The sequence below is a fragment of the Myotis nattereri genome (genome assembly GCF_964212035.1).
Source record: "Myotis nattereri genome assembly, chromosome: 14".
In the NCBI taxonomy this organism is placed as follows: domain Eukaryota; kingdom Metazoa; phylum Chordata; class Mammalia; order Chiroptera; family Vespertilionidae; genus Myotis; species Myotis nattereri.
In genome coordinates this window covers 55006948-55032997 of record NC_138089.1, presented here as the reverse complement: position 1 = coordinate 55032997, position 26050 = coordinate 55006948, and the positions used below count along the sequence as shown (strand labels likewise).

General features: G+C 45.4%; 1 protein-coding gene across 1 annotated transcript in view; it reads right to left on the bottom strand.

Moving 5' to 3' along the window:
• MYRIP (myosin VIIA and Rab interacting protein) overlaps window positions 1–15109 on the bottom strand; it is a 161611-nt gene extending 146502 nt beyond the window's left edge. Inside the window, exon 1 of the mRNA XM_081106553.1 lies at window positions 14802–15109. The gene's annotated coding sequence lies outside the window, so the exon portion shown is untranslated. The remainder of the gene's footprint in view (window positions 1–14801) is intronic.
• Between the last annotated feature and the right edge of the window lie 10941 nt (window positions 15110–26050).

Here is a 26050-nt window from a genome sequence, read left to right as displayed (position 1 = left end):
TCAGCGCATGTCAAGAATATAAATAACTCCTGCACATCAAATGCAAGCCTGATAGGTGGAAGTTGCAAAGAAAGGTTCATCCAAAAAGAATTACTATCCTAAGTGCCAAATGAGAACCTTAAATGCAACATAGTAAATGCTACACATCATATAAACGAGGAATTTTCCTTATGTTACAGAGTCCATAAATATTCATTTGTTCTACAAACATCTGGAAGTGTACTACACATCATCATCTATAAAAGGAAAAAAATATTGACCACTGTTCTCCATGAGCATCATAATTTAGTAAGGGAGACTTGCAAGTCAATAAATGATCTCAAATAGAGAGTGAGCCATGAGCCATGTCAATCTGGGAAGTGCACAGGGCTCAACAAGTTGGGAGTGCAAAGAACAGAATGGGGCCCAGAAAAGGCAACAGAAAGAATTACTAGATGGAGATAATAAGATGTTGATCAAAAGATTTCAAAGGAAATCCTAGGGAATAAGATGTCCATAGGAAGCTTTTAAAAGCTCCAATATATTCTTGGGAACCTACAAGGCCACATGCATGTACAGGGCTGTGTGCCTAGACAGAGCTGTGCATACTGGTATGCTCAGGAAAGAGCTAAAAAGACTCTAATCCAGGGGTGGGCAAACTTTTTGACTCGAGGGCCACAATGGGTTCTTAAACTGGACCGGAGGGCTGGAACAAAAGCATGGATGGAGTGTTTGTGTGAACTAATATAAATTCAAAGTAAACATCATTACATAAAAGGGTACGGTCTTTTTTTTTTTTTTTTAGTTTTATTCATTTCAAACTGGCCGGATCTGGCCTGCGGGCCGTAGTTTGCCCACGGCTGCTCTAATCTCTTGTGTGTAGATGAACCTCCAGGCACTGAGCAAACAAGAAGGAAAGGCTAAGACAGATGTGTAAATTGACTGCCAGAGCATTGCAAACATACTCCAACACAAACACAGAGTCCCTTTGGCAAAAGCTGGGAGACTTACTTATTCGGGGGATTAAAGAAATCTATGTCCAATCAGCTGACCACTAAGCTAACCAATCAGAACTTCAGTGGCCACACATGACAAAGAAAAATGAACTTACATAATGAATCCAGAAAAGTCAATAAATAAACAGAAACAACCCAGGAGAAGGTGAGATCTGACTTTCAGAGTTATCACGTTATATTATTTGAAATGTCGTTTTCATTAAAAAAAAAAGAAAAACCCACTATGATATGTAAAGAAACTGAAAAAATGACTCACACCTGGGAATAAAAGTGGTCAATAGAAACTGTCCCTGAGAAAGGCCATGTAGTAGACTTACTGAACAAAGACTTTAAATTGGCTATTTATAAATATGGTCAAAATACTAAAGGAAAACCATGTCTAAAGAATTAAGGGAAAGTACAAGAATGGTTTTATTAAGGAATATCAATAATGAAACAGAAATTATAAAAAAAGAACCAAGTAGAAATACTAGAGTTTAAAAGTGCAATAACTAAAATGAAAAATCACTAGAAAGACTCAACAGAATATCTGAATTGGCATAAGAAAGAATCAGGTAACTTGAAGATACATAATGGAGGCTACAAGCTCGTGCAACTTTAGGCCAAACTTCCTCCCCCATTAAACAGGAGTCACATTATGATTTTATTTCTGGTAAATGAGAACAGTTCTGGAAGTTGAAAATTGGCTGAGAGATCTTATTATCTCCTTCCATATAAGATTTGATTGCATTTCCTACCTATTAACTAGACCATGGTGTAAACTTCCTCAGAAGGATGGTAACGGTGGAGGAGATGCTCAGGTGGTCTCTGCTGGCAGGGTCTGGTGGCAGCAGGTCTTGGGAGATGATTTCAAATGGTAGTAGATGGCACCCAAACACACCCTAAGCACAAAGTAGTAAAGGGAGTTAGGGGATGGCCCAGAGACTGGTTCTCAACCAAGGGCTATATTGCCTCCCAGGGGGGACATGCAGCGATGTCTGGAAAAGTTTATAGTTGTCACAACTAGGTACATGCTACTGGCATCTAGTGGGTAGAGGTCAGGGGTTGCTGCTAAAGGTCCTGTGATGCACAACAAAGAATTACCTGACCCAAAATGTCAATAGTGCAAAGGTTAAGAAGCTATGGTCTAAACAGAAAGCTACGAAGCATGTCAGACTTTCTCTTCACCCCCAACACACCCAGGCTTGCCTAGGAATTCACAGAAGGCCTTCACTACTGTCACTGTGCACGGAGCATGAGGAACTGCGATCACTACAGAGACTCTGGACTGCGCAATCACTCACAGACACTGTGATGGTTAACGTGATGTATCAACCTGACTGTGCCAACGGGTGCCCAGATATTTGGCCAAACATTATTCTGTGTGTGTCTGGATGAGATGACTATATGAATTGGTAGACTGAATAAAGCAGATTGCTCTCCTTAATGGGGGTGGGCCTCATCCAACCAGTTGAAGGCCTGAAGACAACAAAAAGGCTGACCCTCCCCCAAATAAGAGAGAATTCTTTCTGTCTAATGTGTTCTAATTGGACAAGGACTATCCCCCGTCTCTGGACTCAAACGGAAACATCAGCTCTTCCTGGTTCTCCAGCTGCAGGTCTTGGGATCTGTCAGCCTACATAATCATGTAAGTCAATTCCTTATAATACCTTTATTTTATACACAGATATGTATACACCACACACATCCTATTGGTCCTGTTTTTCTGGAGAACTCTAATGAATACAGACATATACACACATTACACATTATTGGCAAATAAATGACCTGCTTTATAAACCCTGATTACGTTTTCTGGCTTTCTCTGCAATGACGGTCCTTATAAGAAACAAAAGCCCAGGATGTGTACTAGAGCTCAGTACATGTCTCTGCCATCCTGAATTGGAACCATGCCTTCAATCCCCTACGTCTACATTCGGTTTCTGAGGCTCTGAATACAGTGGAAACCCTGTGATGGCTCCCTGTCAGCTTCCCATCCTTTGGGTAATTTCATGTTGCTCTCCAGCACAGAGGACAGCCTAATGAACACCCGATAAAAATAATTCTTCAGCCTACTGAGAAGGTGCTCTTCAGTTTCACCTGGATAATGATGCTTTTTGCTCCCTTCGCTGTATAAAAGTCTGGTACATTTCTCCTGTCTGTAATAAAAGTGCATCAAGATAAGAGTTGGCAGCGGGCTGTATTTGAAACTAGACCACATAATTACAGTGGAGCTCATAAGACTATGAAAAAAATATACATTAAAACTCACTAATTCAGACTTCATCAATTCTGAATTTGTGATCAAACACGGTAGGCTAACATTTATGTTGCATTTGTCCTCAAAAGAAAGGAACTAAGAAAACTAAGAGTAGGTGAAAAGGGTGAATATTTACCTTCCAAAAAGAGCAAATCATTATCAGGTCCTCACTGAGAAGTATCAATTCATATGTAAACACCACAATGACAGCGTAAGCAAATAACAGCTGCAGAGCCTGGGTTTTAGTCCACAAACCTCTCCTAGTCCTGCATACCTTCACTGAGTAGAGGCTGGGACAGCTTGCAATAAAGGACAGTCAGGCAGTGTGGCGAGGGCGACCTGAGGAATGCGCGGTGAGCCACTGCGCCGAGGAGAGATGGGGAGCTTCCCAGGAGTGGTGATGCCCGGGCCAGGGCCAGGGCCCTAACGAGGGGCGAGATCGGCCAGGTGTCCAGGCTGAGGGAAGACGGAAGACAGAGGCATCCCTCAGAGATGTACTTATCACTGTACATCTGCTGCCGGGTTGTGGAGGGAGGTTAGGAAGCCGAGTTCCAGAACTTGGACTTCAGCGGAGGGCCCTGGGAGCCACTGCAGGGTCCTACACAAGTGAGCAACGGAGGCCCAGCATCTGTGCTTTCCTGGGGTCACTCGGGTAGTGGTGGGGAAGATGGCGAGGTGAGCAAGGACAGAGGCAGGTGAGTGGGAGCCACTACATGGTTCATGTGAGAGTTCTAAGAAGAAAAGAAAGCAGAGAAAAGGGACCAACCCTGCCTATTTACTCTCTGATTAAAACCCCTTCCTCCTGGAAAATGGTCAGAAAGTTCAAAGTTCAACTCTCCAACGGGGCCGCTCCTTCCCTCTCCCTCCTCCTTCCCAAGATGGCATCTGGCACCTCAGGCAGGCTTTACTGCTCTCTCGGCAAAGAATGCAAGCGTGACCAGTATACACGGAGCCCTTCTAGGCTGGGCTCTGCCACCAGGGGCTGGTCTGGTGCCTGGACCATATCTATCCTCTTTCTTTATCGTTTGTCAGGAATGGCACACCCGGCTGTTGACCGTGATCCCACTGAGAACTCTCATCACCACGGCCCTTGTTCTCGTCGGCCTCCCCTCCTGGACCCCAGGCTTCAGCAGCTCCAGCTGTCCACCCAGCTGTCCAACATTCTCTCATCAGGACACATGGGGATCCCCAGCTCCCTGCCTTCCATGCACGGGCTGTGGGGCCCAACTTGATAGACAGCTCCCCCAACCAGTGCCCCAGTCATTCCTGGGCCACAGTGGATGCGGCTACACAGGGTTTCCTAGACAAGACTGCAGCTTCCTCCCCGCCATGTCCCGAGGCCCCCTGTCCCTTCTGTTGAGTGTTCTACCCTGCACTGAGGCACACACTCACACCACTTGCCATCCTACTCCAAGAAGAGAGCGAGGCCACAAACTCCTGCCCTCTTTGCCTGCTCCCTGTCTCTGCTATTGGGAAGATAGGCACCCCCCGCCCCATGGTAATAGAGTAGGCCTGCAGAGAGGAAGTCTGTGAGGGTGGACCCATGTGCAACCATGTGGTTGGGCCCTGCTGCCATGGCCATTCTGGTCAAGAGGTCAGTGAATAAGAACCGGGGAACAGGCTGCCTGACCCACCACCCCCACTCCAGGTGCCATCGTGTTTACCTGATTATGGAGAACGTCCACACAGATATTCACACATCAGCCGTGCTCCTCTGAGCGATCCCTCATCCGCAATCCGCTTTCCCAGACCTCCTCGTCACTGACCTCCCATCCTGTTCTTTCCCACCCTGCCGTACTTTCAGCTACTGCCCATGAATGGATGAAGGTCCACTCCTCCAGACTTCTCTCAGTCCAGACAACACGGAACTCAATATACTGCTTGAATCCTGCCTACCAGAAGGATTACCCCTCACTACTATCCTTCAGCCAGCCCTGAATGAGGCTGTAATGCTACAGTTGTCCACTTCTGGTTGGCATTAATGATATCTCAGAGAATCATCCACAAATCAGGACTGTGATTTTTTTCCCTCTTACATTGTTTGATCATCAGGAACTTCCTATGAGGCAGAGGTGTGGACTGGTGGGGAGGAGACAAAGCAACAGACACAGGAGACAGAGCAGTGTGCGTCATCTGCCCGTGCTGCGTGAGCCTGACTTCTATGCCATTTCCGCTTGAAAGCAGGTGCCTAGTGGATGTGGGGGAGGAAACCAGTGCAGCACCTGGTGGCAGAGTGATTATACTAGACCCTTTTGTCATGGAGGGGGTGATGATTCCTCCCTGGAATAGACACATGTAGATTTGCCTGGTGCCTGTAAGCTCCTGCCTGCACCTTTTTCCATCACTTACAGAATAGTTGATTCCCTGTCATGGTCTCCCTTACTGTGTTGTGACTGACCAAGGCACTAATTTCATAGCAAAAAAAGTTTTGCCAGGGACTCATGTTCATGGAGTCCACTAGTCTCACCAGTGTCACCTGATGAGATGATCAGTTTTCTACCGCTGGACCAGATGATTTTCAAAACATCTCTCTGATCTGACCCTTTTTCATGCTGTGGTTTCTTCAATGACTCAAGGTCCAAATGCAATAAATAGGTCTTTCTTTCTTCTTTCTTTCTTTTTTCCTTTCTTTCTTTCTTTCTTTCTTTCTTTCTTTCTTATGAAACCTCAATATAGTGAAAGTTGAAATAAATTTTTGAACTAGACTGGAGTATACATTCTCAAAAGGAAAATCATTTCAAATAGAAGAGCTTACAATAAGATACTGTGCCCAGGTAGGCCTTTCAAACTGTGGCTATATTCAAAGATATATAAGCAACAACATTTTAGAGATCTGATCCTAGATAATATCTTACTGAGTAGATAAAAAAGAAGAGAGTGAAGTTGTGCTAGGCAATAAAAAAAGAAATCTCCAATTCAGTACCATGGCAGGAGGGAAATGGTTTAATGATTTTTCACAGTAGCCTCATCCATGGCAAGCTCAGCAATACATCTCCAATCAGCGGGAGGTGCAGAAACACATACTTTAATTAACGTTAGCTACTTCCAGGATAGTTAAAGGTGTGCCACAGAATTCTACAGATAAGATTACAGAACTCTTAAGGTATTGAACTGTGACTTCCTGGTTTATAGGTCAATGCTCAACCACTGAGCTATGCCGGCCTGGCAGCAAAGCAGATTTTAAAAGAGCCCATACAATTAGTTGCTATTCTTATTGCGTTCATGCAAAACATCAGATTGAAACTAGACTTAATGCAGTAAATAAATTGGTCTTAATTTGGCTCTTAATAACAATGAGGGTGATGGGGGAGGTGTTGTTTCAATAGACTATAATCTAATGTTCTTAAATATTTTGTTACAAATCTCCAAAGTAATGTTTTTCATTTTTCTCTCGTCCTTTTACTTAAAATTACGAGAATTAAAATGTTCTTTTCCTTCCAATAGACCATCTGTCATAATTCTTGTTGTTCTGGCTTTTGCAAAACCCTTCTATCTATACAACCCCTTTACTCCTGGACACATTATCTCTATTTTTCTTTCCTGCTCCTTTGTCCTGGTCAAGCGACTTGCCTGCTCCCAGATTCCCAGGCATATCCCACCTCAACCAGGTCTGTGGAGGCACCCATCACCCAGTAAGGTTTCACTCCCCCTCCTCTGAGATTATGGTCAGACCACACTGTACCCTCCCGTCTTATCCCCGCTAGATGGCTGAGAAGTCAGATGCTAGTCCTTGAGCGCTGGGACCCCAGGCTCCGGAATTGACCCTAGGATGCTGGGCTCTCTAATTCCTAACCCCGTGGTCGGCAAACCGCAGCTCGTGAGCCACATGCGGCTCTTTGGCCCCTTCAGTGTGGCTCTTCCACAAAATACCACATGCGGGCGCGCACATACAGTGCGATTGAAACTTCGTGGCCCGTGCACAGAAAAGCCACACTGAAGGGGCCAAAGAGCCGCATGTGGCTCGCGAGCCACGGTTTGCCGAGCCGCAGTTTGCCGACCCTTTTCTTCCTTCCAGATGGGGAATCAACAAACTGTAACTGATGGAAATCCCTTGGACTGTATCTTGGCTAACTTGGTGCCATTTGACCTGCAGACATTAAAACAAAAGACTAATTCTATTGCAATTCAGTCTGCCACAATATAAGTTCTTTGATAGGGAGTCATGGCCTCTAAACAGGAGCATTATTCACAATACCATCCTTCAATTGGGTCTTTTCTGCAAGTGACCGATTGTAAACGGTCAGAAATCCCTTATGCCCAGGCATTTTTTCTACTACTCCCCAATAATAACTAAGATTATAACACAGTTTGTCTCCACCAGGTTACAAGCCCTACTCGTAGTCAGGGAATACCACCTCAGGACACCATCGCCACCTCCTTCCGTGCCCAGGACTCATGTCCCTCTGACAGAGAGTAAGATCCTCTTGGCTCTGAAGAAAAGCAGTGCCACCTTTCAGCAGGACGCAGCTGCAGAAGAGACCCTGCGCGCCCCTTTTCTCTGAAATGTTTCAGAGCCAAAATCATTGAGGGGGGACGCTGAAGACAGCCACGAGCATAGCAAGAGTAATGGGCAGGTACAGAAGTCACCAGGGCAGAAAGCCCCAGGTGCCTAGCCATAGGCAATCAAGGCAGGGTGGGACTCACCCCAGGGTGACTTTTCCTCCCCTAGTGTATGGCTGGGCATGCGGTTTGGACCCCTTGACCTTTCCTCCCTAGAGATAACATCTAGGCCGCAGGTATATTCCAGCTCCAGGCCCAGAAAAGCAGCAAAACCAGCCATGGCTGACCTCAGGACCAGCTGCATGGAATAATGCCCCTGTGCCCTGGTGCCGGCCAATCCATCAGTGGAGACCACGACCCTGAATGGACACATTGGAAAGCTGCTGAATATGCTATTAAGATCTTTCCCTGGGGCCTCCCCTTAAATCTCAGCCCTTAAAACCCTTTGGAGGGAGGACCCAGCGTGCTCTCCTTCCCGGGGTCATGCCCTGCCTTTCCCTTTCCCTTTCCCTATGTGCTTCCCCCGGGGCACGTTACCATTAGCTTCCCCAACTCCTTTACCTCCATAACTTGTTTCCTAAATCCCTTTCTTCTAGGAATTCCTTTTTATACCTCTGTAATTTACCCAATAAATGTTTTCTTACCCCCCCAAAAAAAGTGTGTTTGGTGTTTTGTTTCTCATTCTCCTCGTTGCTTTTGGATTATGTACAGAAGAGAAGGGAAAAAGTCAACATGACGTCGCCATCCACCAGCAGCAGCAGTCTGAGGGCAGGGTAACTGAGGCAGAAAGTGAAGCTGGTGGGAGTGGGAAGAGCAAGCAGCAGGCACCTGAGAGCCTGGATTCGGGGGAAGGAAGGATTCAGGGCTGGGACCGCAATGGGCCGGTGGGGCATCTCTGGCCCTCAGGCACCAGGCGGCAAGATCCACAGTCCTGGGAGAGGCACCTGACATTCCCTGGATGGAGGAGCTGGAAAACCGACTGGCGAATTTCTAAGAGGCTTTAAACAAGGGTGCAGGTAAAACAACATAAACTATGACCCTGCAATTCCACTTCTGGGCATATGTCCTCAAGAATTTCTTTTCCATGTGCCTAAATGTAGTTCAAAGGTGTTTGCTGCACACATCAATATAAGAGCTAAAAAAAAAAAAAAAAAAAAATAGAGAAGCCATCAAATGTCCATCATGGAGGAACAGATGAATAAAATACGGTATTTTCATATGATGGGATGATATTTAACAGTTAACATCTGAACGTAATCTGTGTAAAACAACCTGATAGTTCTCTCAAAACCACCAAGTGATGATGTACAGAAGGTGAAAGAAACAACCCTCAAGGAAAACTCTATATTGGAAAACTCTATACTGAAGTCCACAGTAAGCACGAAGCTATGTTCTGTCTCACTAGAGGGAAAAAAGCAAAGTGAAAAACAAGATTCTGGGTTTTTTCCTTGGCCTGTGAAATTGGCAATGTTGCTGGATTATACTTATTGTTGGCAGGCATGGGGATCTGGCACATCCAGACACTACCAACAGCAAAGTAAATGTATAAACTCTCTGGGAAGATTATTCTGCAAGATGGATCAAAGATTTTTAAAAAGTAAACAAATTTTGACAAACTAATTCATCCTAAGAAAATAAAGATGAGTATAAAGATGGAGTTACAATAAAGAAGAACCGCTTAATGTTATAAAAGAATGATTTTGTTTTCCAGCTGATGTGGCTCAGGGGTTGAGTGTTGACCCATGAACCAGGAGTTCACAGTTCCATTCCCAGTCAGGCCACATGTGTGGGCTCCATCCCCAGTGCTGGGCATGCAGGAGGCAGCCAATCAATGATTCTCTCTCATTATTGATGTTTCTCTCTCTCTCCCTCTTCTTTCCTCTCTGAAATCAATAAAAAAAATTTTTTTTAAACAATGATTTTGTTGACTAAATTATGGTAAACGAAATGCATTATTAGGAAGATAAAAATAATGACAAAGAATAATTACTGACATTAATACTATTATGTTTTTTAATAAAAACGATCTTAATTGTGCTTTAAAAAATTATATTCATGTGGTCCTTATTATTCAAGGATATCTGGTACCAGAGAAGAATCACTTAAAGTAAATCCATGTAAAATGGAGAACAAATTCACAGTAAAGAATTGGAAGTGAAAATGTTTGATTAGCACTATATTTGAAGAAAAAGAAAATAATTTTACTTGATATTTTATCAAATTTTGGTAACAGTATTTTTCATGGGAAGGGATATTTAGGCTAGATCCTAAAATTAATGTCAAAGTCTAAATGGTCAAGAACAGCCAAGACAATTTTGAAGAAAAAGGTTAAAAGGGGAAGATTTATGCCAACGCTTTAATAATTAAATGAAAATGGTATTAGTTCAGGAGTCACAAAAAGAACAGAGTGAAGAAACAAATCCAAAAATATAACAGAAATGATATGTGACAGAAACAGCAACAACAACATAAGAAATAGTTAACTATTCATTAAATAATAATGGGATAGTTTTCAATATGAAAAACAATTAGATCCCTGCCTCACACTATACAGAAATATAAATTTCAGATGAGTTTAAAGATCTAAAAGTATTACCGAGCATAAAATAGCAATGCATAGAAAACAAAACTTGAAAACCGAGATATGTACATTTTAAGAACTCTCAGGGAAATGGAAAGTAAAAGAGCAGTGAAATACATTTCTGATTAACAAATTAACCAAAATTAGGCCATCTGGTTAATGCCAGGCACACTCAAGGATATGAGGATCCAAGGAACTCCAACAGAGAGCTAGTGGGAGTGGTAAATGGCACACAACTCAAGAGGGCAATTTGCAAAACCTAGCAGGGTTGAAATAACAGACAGATGTTGATGCAAGAGTATCCTACTGCCCAGATATTCAGCTTCTGAAGGCATACACCCTAGACATCCTCATGTGTGTTTCTACAAGATCTTATCAAGGATACCCCTGCAATTCTGTTTATAATAGCAAAAGGTAAAAACATCGTTTTGTCCGTCAGTGGGGATTATTTCATCTCTGGGATATCCAAGAAATATTACATCTACAATTATCAACATACGTACTCAACACATGTCAAAAACAATACTGAGTGAAAAAAGGCAAATCACAAAAATAAATGACAGGCCTCTATGTACCTAAAACTTTAACCATGAAAGAAAACTACACGTGACGGGCACACACACAGTCCCAATGTTATAGGCTGTGTGGACTCAACCCCGAATTCCCAGCCTTCAGTGTCTGAATTTCCCTCTTGCTCAGCGGAGAATTTTCTCTGTGTGGCAACCTCATACTTAGTCTAAGAAGCTACTAGATGTAAAGTACTGTGCTAGGTGCCAGGGAGGGCTAAAGAAATATGCAAGACTCCCTTTTCACCCTACAATTCAGCTAGGGAGAATTGCCTCAATTCTGAGAGAACAGCCTCAATCCTCGCTCTAGGTCCCATAGAGTATACACTTAGAAAGAATGCTTTCTTTTCTTTCTTTTTTAAAATATATTTTTATTGATTTCAGAGAGGAAGGGAGAGGGAGGGAGGGAGGGAGGGAGGGAGGGAGGGAGGGGGAGAGAGAGAGAGAGAGAGAGAGAGAAACAACAATGATGAGAGAGAATCATTGATCGGCTGCCTTCTCGATCCCCAGCCCACAACCTGGCCATGTGTCCTGACCGGGAACCGAACCATAACCTCCTGGTTCATAGGCTGATGCTCAACCACTGAGCCACAGCGACCAGGCAAGAGTACTTTATTTTCAAGGCCCAGTTACTTCATCTATAAAATGGGAAATCCACCTTCCTCCTACTGTGAAGACTTAATTAATATTTACACAGTGTCTAGCATATGGCAAATACCCAACACTAAGCAAACAGAGGCATGGCCGCCATGACATGAATACAATCACCTAAACCAGCGGTTCTCAACCTTCCTGATGCCGCGACCCTTCAATACAGTTCCTCATGTTGTGGTGACCCCCAATTTCATTGTTACAAACTGAACATAATTAAAGCATAGTGATGAATCACAAAAACAATATGTAATTATCTATGTGTTTTCCGATGGTCTTAGGCGACCCCTGTGAAAGGGTCATTCGACCCCCAAAGGGTCGCGACCCATAGGTTGAGAACCGCTGATCTAAACAGCACCTGAGCCACACTGACAGGAAAATGGAAAGCGATGCACAGGAGAAGGGCACTGGCTGGGTTCTCTTGGGTTTCCACAGCCTGGTACAGCATCCTCACCCCCTGAGGGTTCCCCTGGCAACGTGGCCCCCATGCTGAGGACGCCACAGGGCATTTCTCCCAGCAGCAGTTTGGCTGCAACCCAGGCCTATTTATTCTGCAAGTTCACCGTGGACAGTGCTCTGTGAAAAGAGCAGCCAGCTCCAGGAAAGAGAGCGCCTTCTCCCATGCCTGTGGGGGACTCTGGGGTGAAATGACAGCAAAAGCACCATAACTACACCTCAGTCAACTTCTCAGCGGACCCTCCTTAAAGTTCCAAGGACATACTGCAGCTCCGCATGACTACAGAGAAGGCAATAGTGCCTCGGCTCCAGCGGCCCCAACCCACAGGCCACCCTCCTGACGCTGGGGTAGCGTCCTGTCCATGAACTCAGCAGGCACCAGAGGGGAGGCCGGCCTGCCAGGCACTGGGAACAGGACAGTGTTTGGAAATCACTTTTGGAGATTGCGCTCAGAGGGCTTGGGAAAGGATGGTGGGCATTTCAGTTCTCCTGCCAAGGTGGCGCCACCATGTGGCAACAGCACAAACAGCTCTCAAGCCACAGCCTTGAAATTCTGCGATTTTCACCCATTTCCAACCTTGAGGAACTCAAATCATTTCCATTTTTATGTTTCAAGTGAGAACTCATTCACATATTTTATTCATTCATCTTTTATTATCACACGCTTTCAGATCTTCATTTTTCAAATGCACTCTATGAATAAACCAGCCTCCATTTATCAACGTTGGCGCTGTGATATCCAGGACCCAGCTGGTTGCACCACCCAAGAACCAATGACCTGGGTGTTGCCGGACACGCATTTCAGAGTCTGAACTGACTTAGGTATAACTACCTTTGGTTTGTACACATTTAAAAAAGGAGGTAGAAAATCATCTAGCAGTTTCATTTTTGCTTTGAAACTCTGATAAAATAAAAATAATAGTCATGAACATAAAACTCGCCTGACAAAACTAAGCGGGGTGGTGGTTACCCTTGGGTGATAGTGCCTGTAGGGGTAACGGGAAGACTGGGAACATTCTAGCTCTTAATCTGGTCGCTGGTCCCACAGGTGTGCTCAGTTTGTGACACTCCATTGACCTAATGTTAAAACGAATGCACCCAGGTCTGGCCAGTCTTCTGTCCGTAACTGGCCTTTGTGACTGAAGTCTGAGTAAACACAATAATAACCAGGAAGGCTAAACCGGAGTGGGCGGGGGGAAATGCTCCGTTCTCCATGAGGTATTTCAGTCTGTGAATCAAGTGCACGAAAGGCCAAGGCCACAGATGAACGCTCCTCGGTCCCTCTGGGCAGGGAGAAAGGAGACCCCGCACAGTCTAGGCCACTGTTAGTTTAAACTTCCATGGCCAGGAAAGGAGTAACCGGAAGTTGGAAAGTCCTATTTCCAAAGTCTTACCAAACCGAATTTCCCTGGAGAGAAGGACTTTTAAGATCTGTAAATCTGCTGTAAAAATGCCTTTAAATTGCCTCCACTTCCACCCATAGTTCAGTTCCTCCTGAACCATCTTCCTTCCACTTTTACATCTAATCGTGTTCCCTGACCCCCAACTGCCTTGGGGAGACTAAAAGGCAGGAATTGTTCCATTTTACAGATTTAAAAGTTGAGGCTCAAGGATGTTTGTCAGACTTCACAAAACTAAGTAATCATCTCATCGCTCACTGAGTTGGGGCAAGGCAGACTGAGTTGGAGAAACGGGCTGATAACCTCCAAAGAGGAGGGGCAACCCTCTCCCCTGCCCAGTTCTGAGAACCACCCCCAGCCCCACAGGAGCTGCCTCAAGGATCTGGAGTAAAAGACCCGCACCTGACACCACTGGCCCATCCTGAGGCCGCACGCCACCCTCCCCTGTGAAAGGTGAAGCATCCAGATCAGGGTGGGGAGAGGGAGCAGAAATGAACCGAAACTCAAGGCATTTCCTGAAAGCTGATGGGAGCCAGGAGCTTTTCTTAGGAAGTCACTGGGCCCAAACTGGCTTGTGCGGTTCGAGTCCCTTGGATACCGTATCCCCAGGGCACAGGGCTCATCTGGCAGGAGATGGAGCAGGCACCTAGCAAATTCTCCTAATCCTGCCGAGACGTTAGCAAATTGGCTGGTAATGGAGACGATGCTGCAGATACCGCAGGTCCAGGGGTTCCCATCCCCAAGGTCCCCCGCGGGGTTCCTGGGGATCCGCTCCTGACCTCTCCAAATAAGGCGGAGTTGGGGGAGTATGAGGAAGAGACTGGGGTGAAGCTGAGGTGACCCCCCCCCACACACACACACACACCTTCCCTGCAACAGCGCGCCCCTCTCCAGACAGTCCGGGGACCCGACCAGAGGCAATCGAGTCAGATTCCTACTCCGTGCACCAGCCGTGACCTTGAACGAGTCCCTGGTTATCCCATTTTACTGAAATTAAGAGTCCGAAAGAGTCGAGTCAGCTGCGTGGGGCTGATTCGGACGCTTACCCGACGGTTGAAGGCGCCCCGCCGGCGCGCCCGCAGCGTAGTAGGTGCGCGAACCGCAGCCCGAGAGCTACGTGGCCGGCGGGGACAGAAAGCCGCCGGGGAGACGCAGAGGCGAGCTCCAGCCCCGGCCGCGGGCGAGAGGCGAGGTCCCCACTCTGCAGCGACGCCCTCGCAAGTTCACTCCCGCCGCCCAAGCCCCTCCGCAGAGGCGCACCGGCCTGGCGGGGACCCTGGGTCCGGACCCGCACGCGGTGTGCCACACACCCACCCTCGAAGTTGCCGCAACCTAAGAGGGGCAATGGCGCAAAGCCGCGGGAGGGGAGGGCAGGGCAGGGCAGGGCAGGGCAAGGGAGGGGCCGGTACTCACGCGGGGTAGCCAGGCTGGAGCAGGTCCGTGACCCGGGTCATCGGCGGCGGCCAGGCTCCGGCCACCGCGCCTCGGGGTTCCTGGGGCACCTGCCGCCGCAGCGCGGCGCGCGGAGTAGAGGCTGCGAGCTGCGAGGCAGGGGCGCGGCGGGTGGGTCGGCGCGCGGACCTGAGCTGCAACGCCGCGGGGCTCGGCCGCCAGAACCGCAGCCGCAGCGGGAACCCGGGAGCAGCCTGGAGGCGGGAGCGCCGGGCCGCGGCTGCGAGGGAGGCGCCCGTGCCGCCGGCTGCCAGGGCCCGCTTGGCCGCAGCCGCCGCTGACACCCGCTGGCCCAGCTGCGGGCCAATCAGAGGCGCCCGGGGCGGGAGCGCGTGCGGGGGCGGGGCGGGGCGCGTGCGGGGCGCGGGAGCGAGGGGCGGGGCGCGAGGACGCAGCGCCGGGGCAGGGGTTGCCAGCCGGCCGGTGCCTCTGAGCTCCCCCGGGCGCGGGCTGCCCGCGCGGGGAGGGCGGGGCGCCTGGGGAGGAGGCGGGGCTGGGGCTGGGGCCCCGCGCCCCCTCCCGGGCGCTCCCTGGCGGCGCAGTGCGGTGTCGCGGCCTTGGCCCGGGATCCCCCAAGCGAGACCTCCGGTCGTTCCCCGCTTGAAGTGAGGTTTTTTCCCGTCCCCTGCCCCTGACCGCGGAGTGACGGGTCACCGGTCCGGGGCTGGCCTGGCCCTCCCAAGGCCGCCGCTCGCGGGCCGGAGTGTGGGCGCCCTCCCGCCTGCGCTTCACCAGACGCGGCGTGGCCCTTCTCCGGGGACGACTCTCGCTCCGTCCGCAGCCTGTCCTGGCTATTTAGTCACCGAGCCGACCCATCCCCGGTCCGGACTCCTTCCATTCTCTCGAATTCACTGTGCTAGCGACGCTCTGGGTTTGGAGAGCTGTCCCGGGCCGCGGCGCGCCCCAACTCCCGAAGTCCCATCGCTGTCGCACCGCCGGTTAGGGAGCCCGCGTGGCAGAAGGACGCCCCAAGATTGCTGCGGATGAGGGGCGCGCCGGGCCCTGGACGGAGGGAGCTCAGGTCCTGGAAGAGCCGCTGGGAGTTGGAAGGTTCCGCTCCAGGCCAGGACTTCAGGGCGCGTCTGCCTCCATCAGGCACAAGGCCTGGAATCTTCCTAAGACGGACTGCCTCGGGCAACTCTGGGCTCTGCAAACACACTGTCAGAATTGTAACTGCAGGACGGGAGTCACGCCATCAGAAAACGTTTGTGGAGCTACATGTTGATTCCTAAAACCCTGGGATCCTCAACATGACGGTGGGTTGAGGCTGTTCTCTGTGTAAATTTGCGCCACAGAAATGGATGGCTTGCCCGTTTGTTGATCTGTCCACAACAGAAACAAACGAAAAACCACCTTTAAGACGGGAACTTGGAAGGTAAAGAAGTTGATTTCTCTAAAGATCTGGTTTCCTCTCTCAAAGGGATTTTATCATCTACAAACTGGTTAGAGCGGAAGAAAGTTTGTATTTCGTTTCTATGTTATTTATGTAATATTAGTTATCTATGCTTGATTAGCATTTGCGTGGTACGAGATTTAAAACGTGTGAGTGGGCACACAGTCCCCACCCTTGTCTCCAGCCTCTCAATTCCTCTCCCTGGAGGCAACCATTACTATATTGTGTGTAGTCTCCTCGAGAAAGGAGGAAATGTATTTGTCTAATGTCCTTATTTTTACCTTTTGTTACACAAAATGCTAGGTCTAACTTCAGGCACATGTGGATCAGGGGTTCAAGTGAGGTCCCAAGTATAACTCAAATCTCCACCTCCCTACTCCCACCTGCTTTCTCCCTTCTCTTCTCTCTCCCTCGTCCTCCTCTCTTCTCTGCTGTCCTCTACTCTAGAGACATCATTGTTAAGCTGATTTACACAGGACACCTGGCAACGCCAGGTTTATCTTCCCTTCAGGGGTCAGGATCCAAGACTGAGGCGAGTTTCCTCTTTCCCAACGTGCATATGAAACGGCCCAGAAAAACTCATCTGCCTTGCTTCAGTCGTGCTCTACCCCTTGAGCTGTCTAGCACTTGGGTCTTCTGATTGTTTGTGGGTGAACAAGGACCATGAGGTGAACTCAGCAGTGGGAATACATCTACACAAATGTCTGCAGGCAGTTCATGAATGCTTTCCTGCAGGTGCCTCCTGCTGGTCAACAGGAAGCCACAGGTAAACACTCGTATTCACTGCAGACATTGTGAAGACCTGTGCTTCTGCAGCTCGATTCCAGGCCGTCAGGGTACAAGTTTGAATGTAGAATGTGAAAGGATCACTCCACGTGTGGCCCAGCAGTGTCTGCATCATGACAAGAATGAGGGCTGGGTTCAAAGGTTATTTGACATCATGCAGGAGTTTGTAAAACGGACCTAATATATCAATTCACCTCTTTACAAGGTCCTAACGTTTTGCCTAAGTTATAAACATTTTAAAAGAAAGACAAATTCAGAATAGTTCAGTGATGTGGGCAAGGTCATAAATAGTACAGAAAGAAAGTATAGATGGAAACCCAGACATATTATGAATGGGAAAGAGCCCCAGTTCTTTATTTGTAGTCCTTTAGGCCAGAAACAAATACAACTTCAATTCTTCACCAGAGCTATTAGTGATGCTTTAAAAATCATTCCCCATGAAAGATTTGGCATTGGAAGATGACTTGGGTCACAGTGAGCCAGGAAGAAAAGGACCTAAAATGCTATTTCCTTGATTACTCCATCCTGAGCTGTCACCCAGCAAAATTTTACTGAATTCCAGCAATATCCATCCCTTCTTTTTAAAAAAATATATTTTACTGATTTTTTTACAGAGAGGGAGAGGAAAAATAGTTAGAAACATCACTGAGAGAGAAACATTGATCAGCTGCCTCCTGCACACCCCCTTATTGGGAATGTGCCCACAACCAAGGTACATGCTCTTGACCGGAATCAAACCTGGAACCCTTCAGTCCGCAGGCCGATGCTCTATCCACTGAGCCAAGCCCGTTAGGGCCATCCCTTCTTTTGTCCCTTGTGAGTCACAGGCAGAGCTGATTTTCTATTTGTTGCATAGTCTTGACCACTATAAGAGTTTTAATGGATTCTTTATCAAGAAGAGCTCATTGGCTTTTGTACACCAAAGAAATGTATGGTGTATTCTTTTAAAATGTGAATCAGGCAGTCCATTTCTTATCCAGAAGATTGATGAGTTTATACTGGCAGGAAAAGGACATGTCTCAGGAGGACTCTGGGTAGAATTAAAAGAACATTAATCACAAGACCAGAGGGCTGGTGTGACCTTACTACTTCCTATGTGTATGACCTTGGGCAAGTTCCTTAACTTCATTGAATCCTAGATACCCTAAATAAATATATGGTGCAGTCCTCTCTACTAACCTGCAAGATGGTTATTAATTGATACAATGTCTGTGGCATTGCTTTGCACAGAATAAGATTTAATGTTAGCTATCTAAAAATTATCATTTTAACCTGGAAAAAAATGTGTTTACAAAGAAAGTTTCTATACCATTTTGTGGCATTCTCTGGCATAGAAGTGGTGAAACCACCTACTACTTCCCTATCATCCAAAATCGATTTTCTTTTTATAAAATGTATCTCTACCTCTTCCATGGCACTTAGCACTTGTTATGTAATATTAGTTACTTGGCTATATCTCCAGTATCCCCAACTAGACTGGAAGTGCCTTGATGTTGGCACCATCTCAATAGACATTTTAAAAGGAAGACAAATAAATACAGAACAGTTCAGTGATTTGGGCAAGGTCACAGCTTTGATTCCTGTGGGTGCCTAGAACATTATCTTTATAAATTGTAGACAAACAATAATAATTTGTTGAATGAAAAAGTAAGTAGATGAAAGGAAAAATTTATAAATGGGACCTCATCAAAATTTTTAAAGATTATTCTATAAAAAACCTATTAGGAGGATGAAAAACCAAGCGATATACTGGGGGAAATATTATCAAATAACCTATCTGACAAAGGATTCGTATTTAGAAAAAAAGAACTCTCAACAGTAAAATCCAAACAATCCTACCAGAAAATGGGCCAAAGGCATGAAGAGGTATTTCATGAAAAGCATATACAACTGGCAAATGAACACATGGAAAGACGCTCATCATCTTTAGCATTAGGGAAATGTAAATTAGAAGTATAATGAGATGTCACTCTACACCTATCAAAATGGTTAAGGTAAAAAATGGTGACAACACCAAATGCTGGTGAGGAGATGGAAACGATGTCACTTACTCATTACCGGCGGGAATGAAAATGGTGAAATCACTCTGGAAAATAATTTGGCTCTTTCTTCTAAAACTAAAATCAGACCTGCTTATCCAACCTAGCAATAGCACTCTGGGCATTTATTTATTCTAGAGAAATGAAAACTTATATTCACATAAAAGCTTGTACAAATAAAGCCACACACAGCCAGTCTCCAGCAACCCCACCATGAGACAGCGGGAAGTAGAGGACCACAGGGCACATCCACTCTGCTTGCCGTATAAGGATACAGGGTGGACCTCATTGGACCAAGAACATACTCATCCTTCTGGACGACTCAAGGTGAGTGGGAGGCTTAAAAATGGAAATGCTGGATTTTTCTGCACTTGGGCAGTGATTAATTTAAAAAGCAAAACAAAGCAACCAAAACCAAGATCTCTGCCCTCATGCAGAGTTCATTCTAGTGTGACCATATGTGCGTCTTGAGTTGGCGAAACAGACCATTCTGGCCCAAATAGAATTAGAAATGCAGAGAAAATAACTTATTGTTTCCGGTAAATACAGTATTTTTCTCCAAGATATCCTTTAGGAGAATTACTATTTTATCATACAGCTCTAGGTTCCCTGTTCAATATTGGTTTTTAAAAAGCTTTGCTGCTTTCTTTAGTGAATTCGATTCTACCTTGGAAGGACAATGTAGAAGCAATAATAGAATCCTGCCATTCACCGATGAGGGTATCCAATAAAGGATCCTGATGCTCGTGAGAGACACTGATAATAACAATATTATTTTACAGAAGTATATGTGATTACTGACTTACAGGGTGTTGATCTGTGACTCTTACCATTTTTTCAAAAAAAAAAATTTTTTTTTCTTACTGAGAATCATGTCCCTACAGTAAAGCCCAGATTTGGTTAATAACCTTTATAGCCAAATCAGATACGGTGCTTCTCTAAATCCGGAACCAGTTGAGATGTGTGGCAGCTGACTCAGCCTGCAGCTGTACTGAGGATTAATAAAATTAGCAGTAATACTCAGAAACTTAGCCAGAGGCCTGTGTGCGCGTGTGCATCTCCTTCATAACAGTCCTCAAACCCCGAGGGAAGGTTTAATTGCATTGGTCTAATTCACTGAGGCTTAGCAAGAAGGTTGCTATTGAAATCAGGCATCATCAAAGACAAGGAGACACGTGAACCTGCCCTTTTCCCTGGGCGCCTGATCCTCCCTGCCCTGCTCTGCGTTTTCTTTCTTCCATAGCACTCGCCACCCGTTAACACACGATTCACTTTCTTATTCTGCTTAGCGCTTACTGCTTATCTTCCCCCACTAGCATGACATCTGCGTGAGGGCAGAGAGCTTTGTTTTGTTCACTGGTATCTCCAAGTGCCTTGGACAGAGCCTAGCACAAAGGAAGTGCTGGACAAATATCGAATGACGGAAGATGCCAGAGAAAATGCTCATCTGCCAACATCTACGATTCACAGATGTTCAGAAGCTTTCACACATGATGAATATTCACATGGATATTTGTTCCATCAAGTGACCTGAATTTTCCTAAATTTTAACGTCCCTTTGAGAGCTGAAGATTCTCTATGCTGGTTGCAATGATATTGACAGTTCACTGAGGATATTTCTCCTCCCAGCAATCCGTGACCACCACAACCTTTAAGACAGAGCTAAGAGGCTCATGGCTCCAGGAGACAGAAAAGTGGACCTCACTGGAAGATAGAAATCTAAAGCTGGGGAAGAAAATCTAAAAGCTGGCGAGTGCTATGGAAGAAAGGGACTATAATGTGGAGGAAGCTTCTGCTCTGTAGGAAGAAAAAAGGACGCACTGTGTCTCCCAGGAGAGCAAGAGAATCATTTGGAATAAATGCGAGTAGCTGATAAAACACTATGTTAGTGCTCCAATAGGTCCAGGACTGAATCATTCTTGGTCCCTTGGGGAGGATGGTAAGAAGATGGAGACAATATGCCATTTGTGGTAGACCCTGAATACAGAGGGAGCTAGAGAATTGAACCCCTGAGAGGCCCCGAAGTTAGTTCACTAAAAGCCACACCCAAAACATTTCCAATAAATTTTGATGATTCTGTAATTCAATCATGCACACAGAGAAAAGATGAAACAATAGAAGATTATGGCCACACAGTCCACTCCCTCAAGGACACATCACTTATCCCCCTATCATCTGGTAACTGGAAGACCTGTGCATTTAGGGGTCTCACCTCTGATATTCTGCCCTGCTACATGCAGAGATGGCAAAATATTGCAAGGCACTCATGTACTCAGTCCTATCATCAGCAGGTTAAGGCTGCCTTCCCACATCTTAAACAGGCTCAGCCTCCTGATCTTAATCCAGATTTCATCTACTGGACAAGACAGCTACTCTTGAACTTCATTGGAAAGGAGCTTATCAGGTACTGTTAACAACAAATACGGTAGTGAAAACTCCAGGAAGTTAATCCTTGGGTTCATGTTTCACAACTAAAGAAGTAATTCAGAATTCCACACAGTTGTCAGGCTGCTCCAATACAATACCTCAAATATAGGATTCTCAGAGATCGGCTAGTAGCAGCTACTCTTCACAAGTAGATAGCTGAACCAAGATCTTTGGAAAACGCAGATAATTTAGGATAGTGGACAGCCGCTACCCAAGCACAGGACCAAGATCCCAACTAATCCCTGCTTTGTTATTCATCTACTTGCTTATAACCATTCCTGCCCCCAGACCCCCGGTTATTGTCCACCCATAATGGCCCTTTTTCTCTTTTCCTTCCTTTTTATTCTAATTGTTAGATCAGAACATACTCATTCTAACACTATCCTTAGATTATCCCTAACATCCATCAGATCATCATGATAAAAACTTGTGGACAATTCCAGTCTTATCAAACAAGATCATAGGGAATTGCAGCTGATGGCATTTGTATCTACATAGACAAATGACCTTAAATAAACAAACATATGAATTTGATACGAGTGCCCTTCTCTCCCAGAAAAAGAACCAATTACAACTGGTTCTACCTTTGAATTCAACAATCTTCGTGGAGCGATAGGCCAATTACTTGCCACCTGGAAGAGACTAATAACCATCCAAATACGTAACTAGGCTAATGTAAGGCCTTTCTTCTGACCTCTCATTGTCAATAATTCCTTCTCTTCTGAATCTCCATGTGCCCCCTACTGGATATTATTTATTTTGCATCTAGGATGACTAGTCTTGTTTGCCTCAGACTAATACCTCCTGCATTTTACTCTGTGTGTGTGTGTTGGGGGGGAGGCGGGGGGGGGGGGGGGAAGAAAGCAGGTAGGGAGGTAAGTCCCGTGCATTGTGGGATATTTAGCAGCACCCTGGACTCGACCCTTGTGACAAAATTACTCTCCAGAAATTGCCAGCTATTCCCTGGGCACCAAATTATGCCTGGCTGAGAACATCTGCCTGAAGGACAATCACTATTATGACTTCTAATTGCATAGGTTAATTTAGCCTGTTTTGTTCTTTATATAAATGAACTTATATACTGTACTCACAATCTGGTTTTATTCTCCAAACATTATATTTATGAGATTCACTCATATTTTGTGTGTAATTGTAGCCTGTTCATTATTGTTGCTGTATCATACTCTACTGCATAAATATACCACAATTTATTTATCCATTTAACTATTGAAGGGTATCTTGGAAACTGCCAGTTTTTTACTAATATGTAGTCTAACTCATTTTTTTTTTTTTGCTGTCATACCTTATATCCCAAATTACATCTTACTTCTTTAAAAACAATTTTTAAGTTAAGACATCTAAATTTTGGAAATTTTGTTAATCTGGAACAAATCTCACTTTAGGTATTATTAGTAAAATATTTTATGATAGCTTCATAAGAAACCCACAATGAAGCCACTGATTCTGAGGATGAAGTTGGGAGAGGGGAGAGAAGTTCAAGTTCAGTGCAACCAATATTTATTGGATACCCGTGACTGTGAGGCACTGTGGGCAGCTCTGGAAATGTGAATATGAATAAGACAAGTTCTGTGTCTTTGAGAAGTTTGCTGGTTCATTTCTCCTATTGCTGACTGATTTATTTTTCTCCTGGGGTTGGTATGATCTAATGGTACCTCCTGCTTGGAAGGTTGCCTCTGAGGAGAAGATATGGGCAGTCCAGGAGGAGGGGGCGTGGATGGGCCGTGGAGCTGTACCTTCTTTAGGTGTTTGTCCAGGACGATGAAAGTAGAGGTCCTAGAACTACAGCCCCACTCACCAGGGTTAGGAAACAGGGAAGGGTTTAGAGCAGAACCTTAGCTGAGAACAGGCAGGGTGCAAGCTGCAGGGGGAGAATGTGCCCTGTTCCCCAGAGCCCTTAGAGGCAGGGATGGCTGGATGGGGCATGGGACACAGAGCCCAGGACATTCAGCTACAGAGAGGACAGCAATGCTTAGTGATGCTCCATGAATCACTTCATAACTAAGTCTGAAAAGTTCATTCACATTCATACCACACATCCTGCTAGAGACAAAGGGAAGGTGAGCGTAGGGAAAGAATGACTCCACAGGGCTTCTGTCTTTTAAGAAGAGAGACTAATTTAGTCTTTAACAGGCATCAACCAAGTCGAGCAGCTGCCCTTTTACAAGAGTTTCATCAGCAGTATTTTATAAAGCATCTTTGTCTCTTATCTCTGCTACTCAAATGTGTCATTAACTATCGACAACTGGAGTACAATGAAAGCAAAGGCCAATGTAACTGATATCACCCTTCCTACTTATTCATCATTATCAAGCTTCTCAGACTTTCACTCTCCTCAGTTTATGTGTTCATTATTACTGCACAGTCTTTAACTCAGTACTAGTTAATTAAATTAACCAATTGTGTTGTGAGTTTATTTTGGATTAATTTTCTATGATGGTCACATTATAGTTATCAAATGATAGATACAAAAAAATTTCAATCCAATTAGGAAGGTTTCCAAATTTTATTTTAATTACTAGAGGCCCGGTGCACAGATTCGTGCACATTGAAAGGAAATTAATTAGAAGTTGGCCAGTGGGGCGGGACTGGGTGAGACGGGCTGGACACATCTTGGAGCCAACCTCCCGCGGCCCCTCCCTGGCTGGCAGCACCTAGGGCAGCACCAGGGCTCAAAGGGCATCTGCAGAGTGAGTGGGGTCCCTCTGGCAGGTGGGGGTCCCTCGGCCTGGCCTGCAGGGATCGGGCTGAAACCGGCAGTCCAACATCCCCCAAAGGGTCCCGGAGTGCAAGAGGGCACTCTGCAAAGTTGCTATCACTCAGCAGCTCCTGTGTTGAGCATCTGCCCCCTGGTGGTCAGTGCGTGTCATACCTACCAGCCGGTTGGTCAGTCGGCCAGTCACTTAGCCTTTTATATACACAGATTACCACGTATGTTTTTCGCTAATTGACTAATTGGCCGTAAGGGATTAAGGGAGCAGATTGGGAGAATGGCAAGATCCTGCCTGCACTTGAACAGGTCCATTAAGACAGGAGTGTGGTGAAGGCCTGAGGTGGGGCAGAAGCTGGGTGGAACCATTGCAATAAACCCAGACATTATTTCCAATAAAATTTTAAGTCAAATTTTAAAAATGATATTTCAACTACTTTACACACCTTGCCGAGTTCAATTTAAAAAAGCAACAAGCAAACCAACCAAACCAAAACTCACACAAGCTTTTTTTTATCAGTGTAAATTGTGTATTTATTTACTTATTTATTGATTGGTGACAGTATTATAGATATCCCCCATCTAGTTCCCTCCCTTTCCTCACCGCCATCCAGACCCCACCCCATTCCAGGCCTTCACCGTTATTTACAATAGCTAAGATCTGGAAACAGCCACAAGCTTTTTTAGTTTATTTTTTATTGTTGACATTATTATAGATGTCCCCTGTTTCCTGCCCCCCCTCTTTCCCCCTCCACCCAGCTTCTGCCCCACTTCAGGCCTTCACCACCCTCTGGTCTTAATGGCTCTGTTAAAGTGCAGGCTGGATCCTGCCATCCCCCCAGTCCACTCCCCCACTCCCTTACTGCCAATTAGCCAGTTAGAGGACAAGGAGACATTGAGTCACTAACAGATCCTTAATGTTTAAAAGTCAGCCTTTGATGTTTGTTTCTTGTTTAGTGGGAAAATCCCGGAAAGAATGCATTTTTCACCAAATTTATCCATCACATGATAAAGTAACCCAGAACAAATGCATAAGACTTTCCATTCAACTGCTTGTGACTTCCCTTTCATCTATCTCAAAAAACTTTCACTGCAAAGGATTTGTAACGGGTTGTCACATGATAACTGAAGTATTTTTATCTTTAAAATGTTTGCTTACTCATTTGTGAGTCCCAATATTATAAATTATCATTTAAATAACTATGCTTATTGTTTAATGGAAACTGTGCATCTTTTGTAAAGCAAAATGTGTATATATGTCCTTTAAAACATTACCTACACATCTATAGGAATATCTGTATGTGTGCTCATATATAGCAGTTCATATCTACCCATGTAGTATGTAGATTTGCATATATCTAGATAGATATACCTATATTCGCGTACAGCATTATAACATATATATGTATGCACATACATACATAACTCACATACATACATATGTATATACATATGGTACAAAGCAATGGTTAAGACCAGGGACTCTGCAACCAGTCTTCTTGATTTAAATTTCAGATCCATAAAATAACTAAGCCAAGTTACTTAATCCTTGAGTGCCTCAGATTCCTTATCCTAAAAGAATAATATTTGTATCTGTCTTGTAGGATTTTTATAAGGGCTTTGTGAATGAATGTATGCACAGCTCTGCACAGAGCTTAGAATGACATCCCATGCATGATAAACACTATGTAAACATCTGCCTGTAATTAATGTGTGTGTGTGTGTGTGTGTGTGTGTGTGTGTAAACAGTGTAGGTGTAAGTAATTACCTTCTCCTGTGTCTGTTCCACACATTTGGAATTTTTTGTATACTGGGTTTTTCTTCATGGGGGGATATA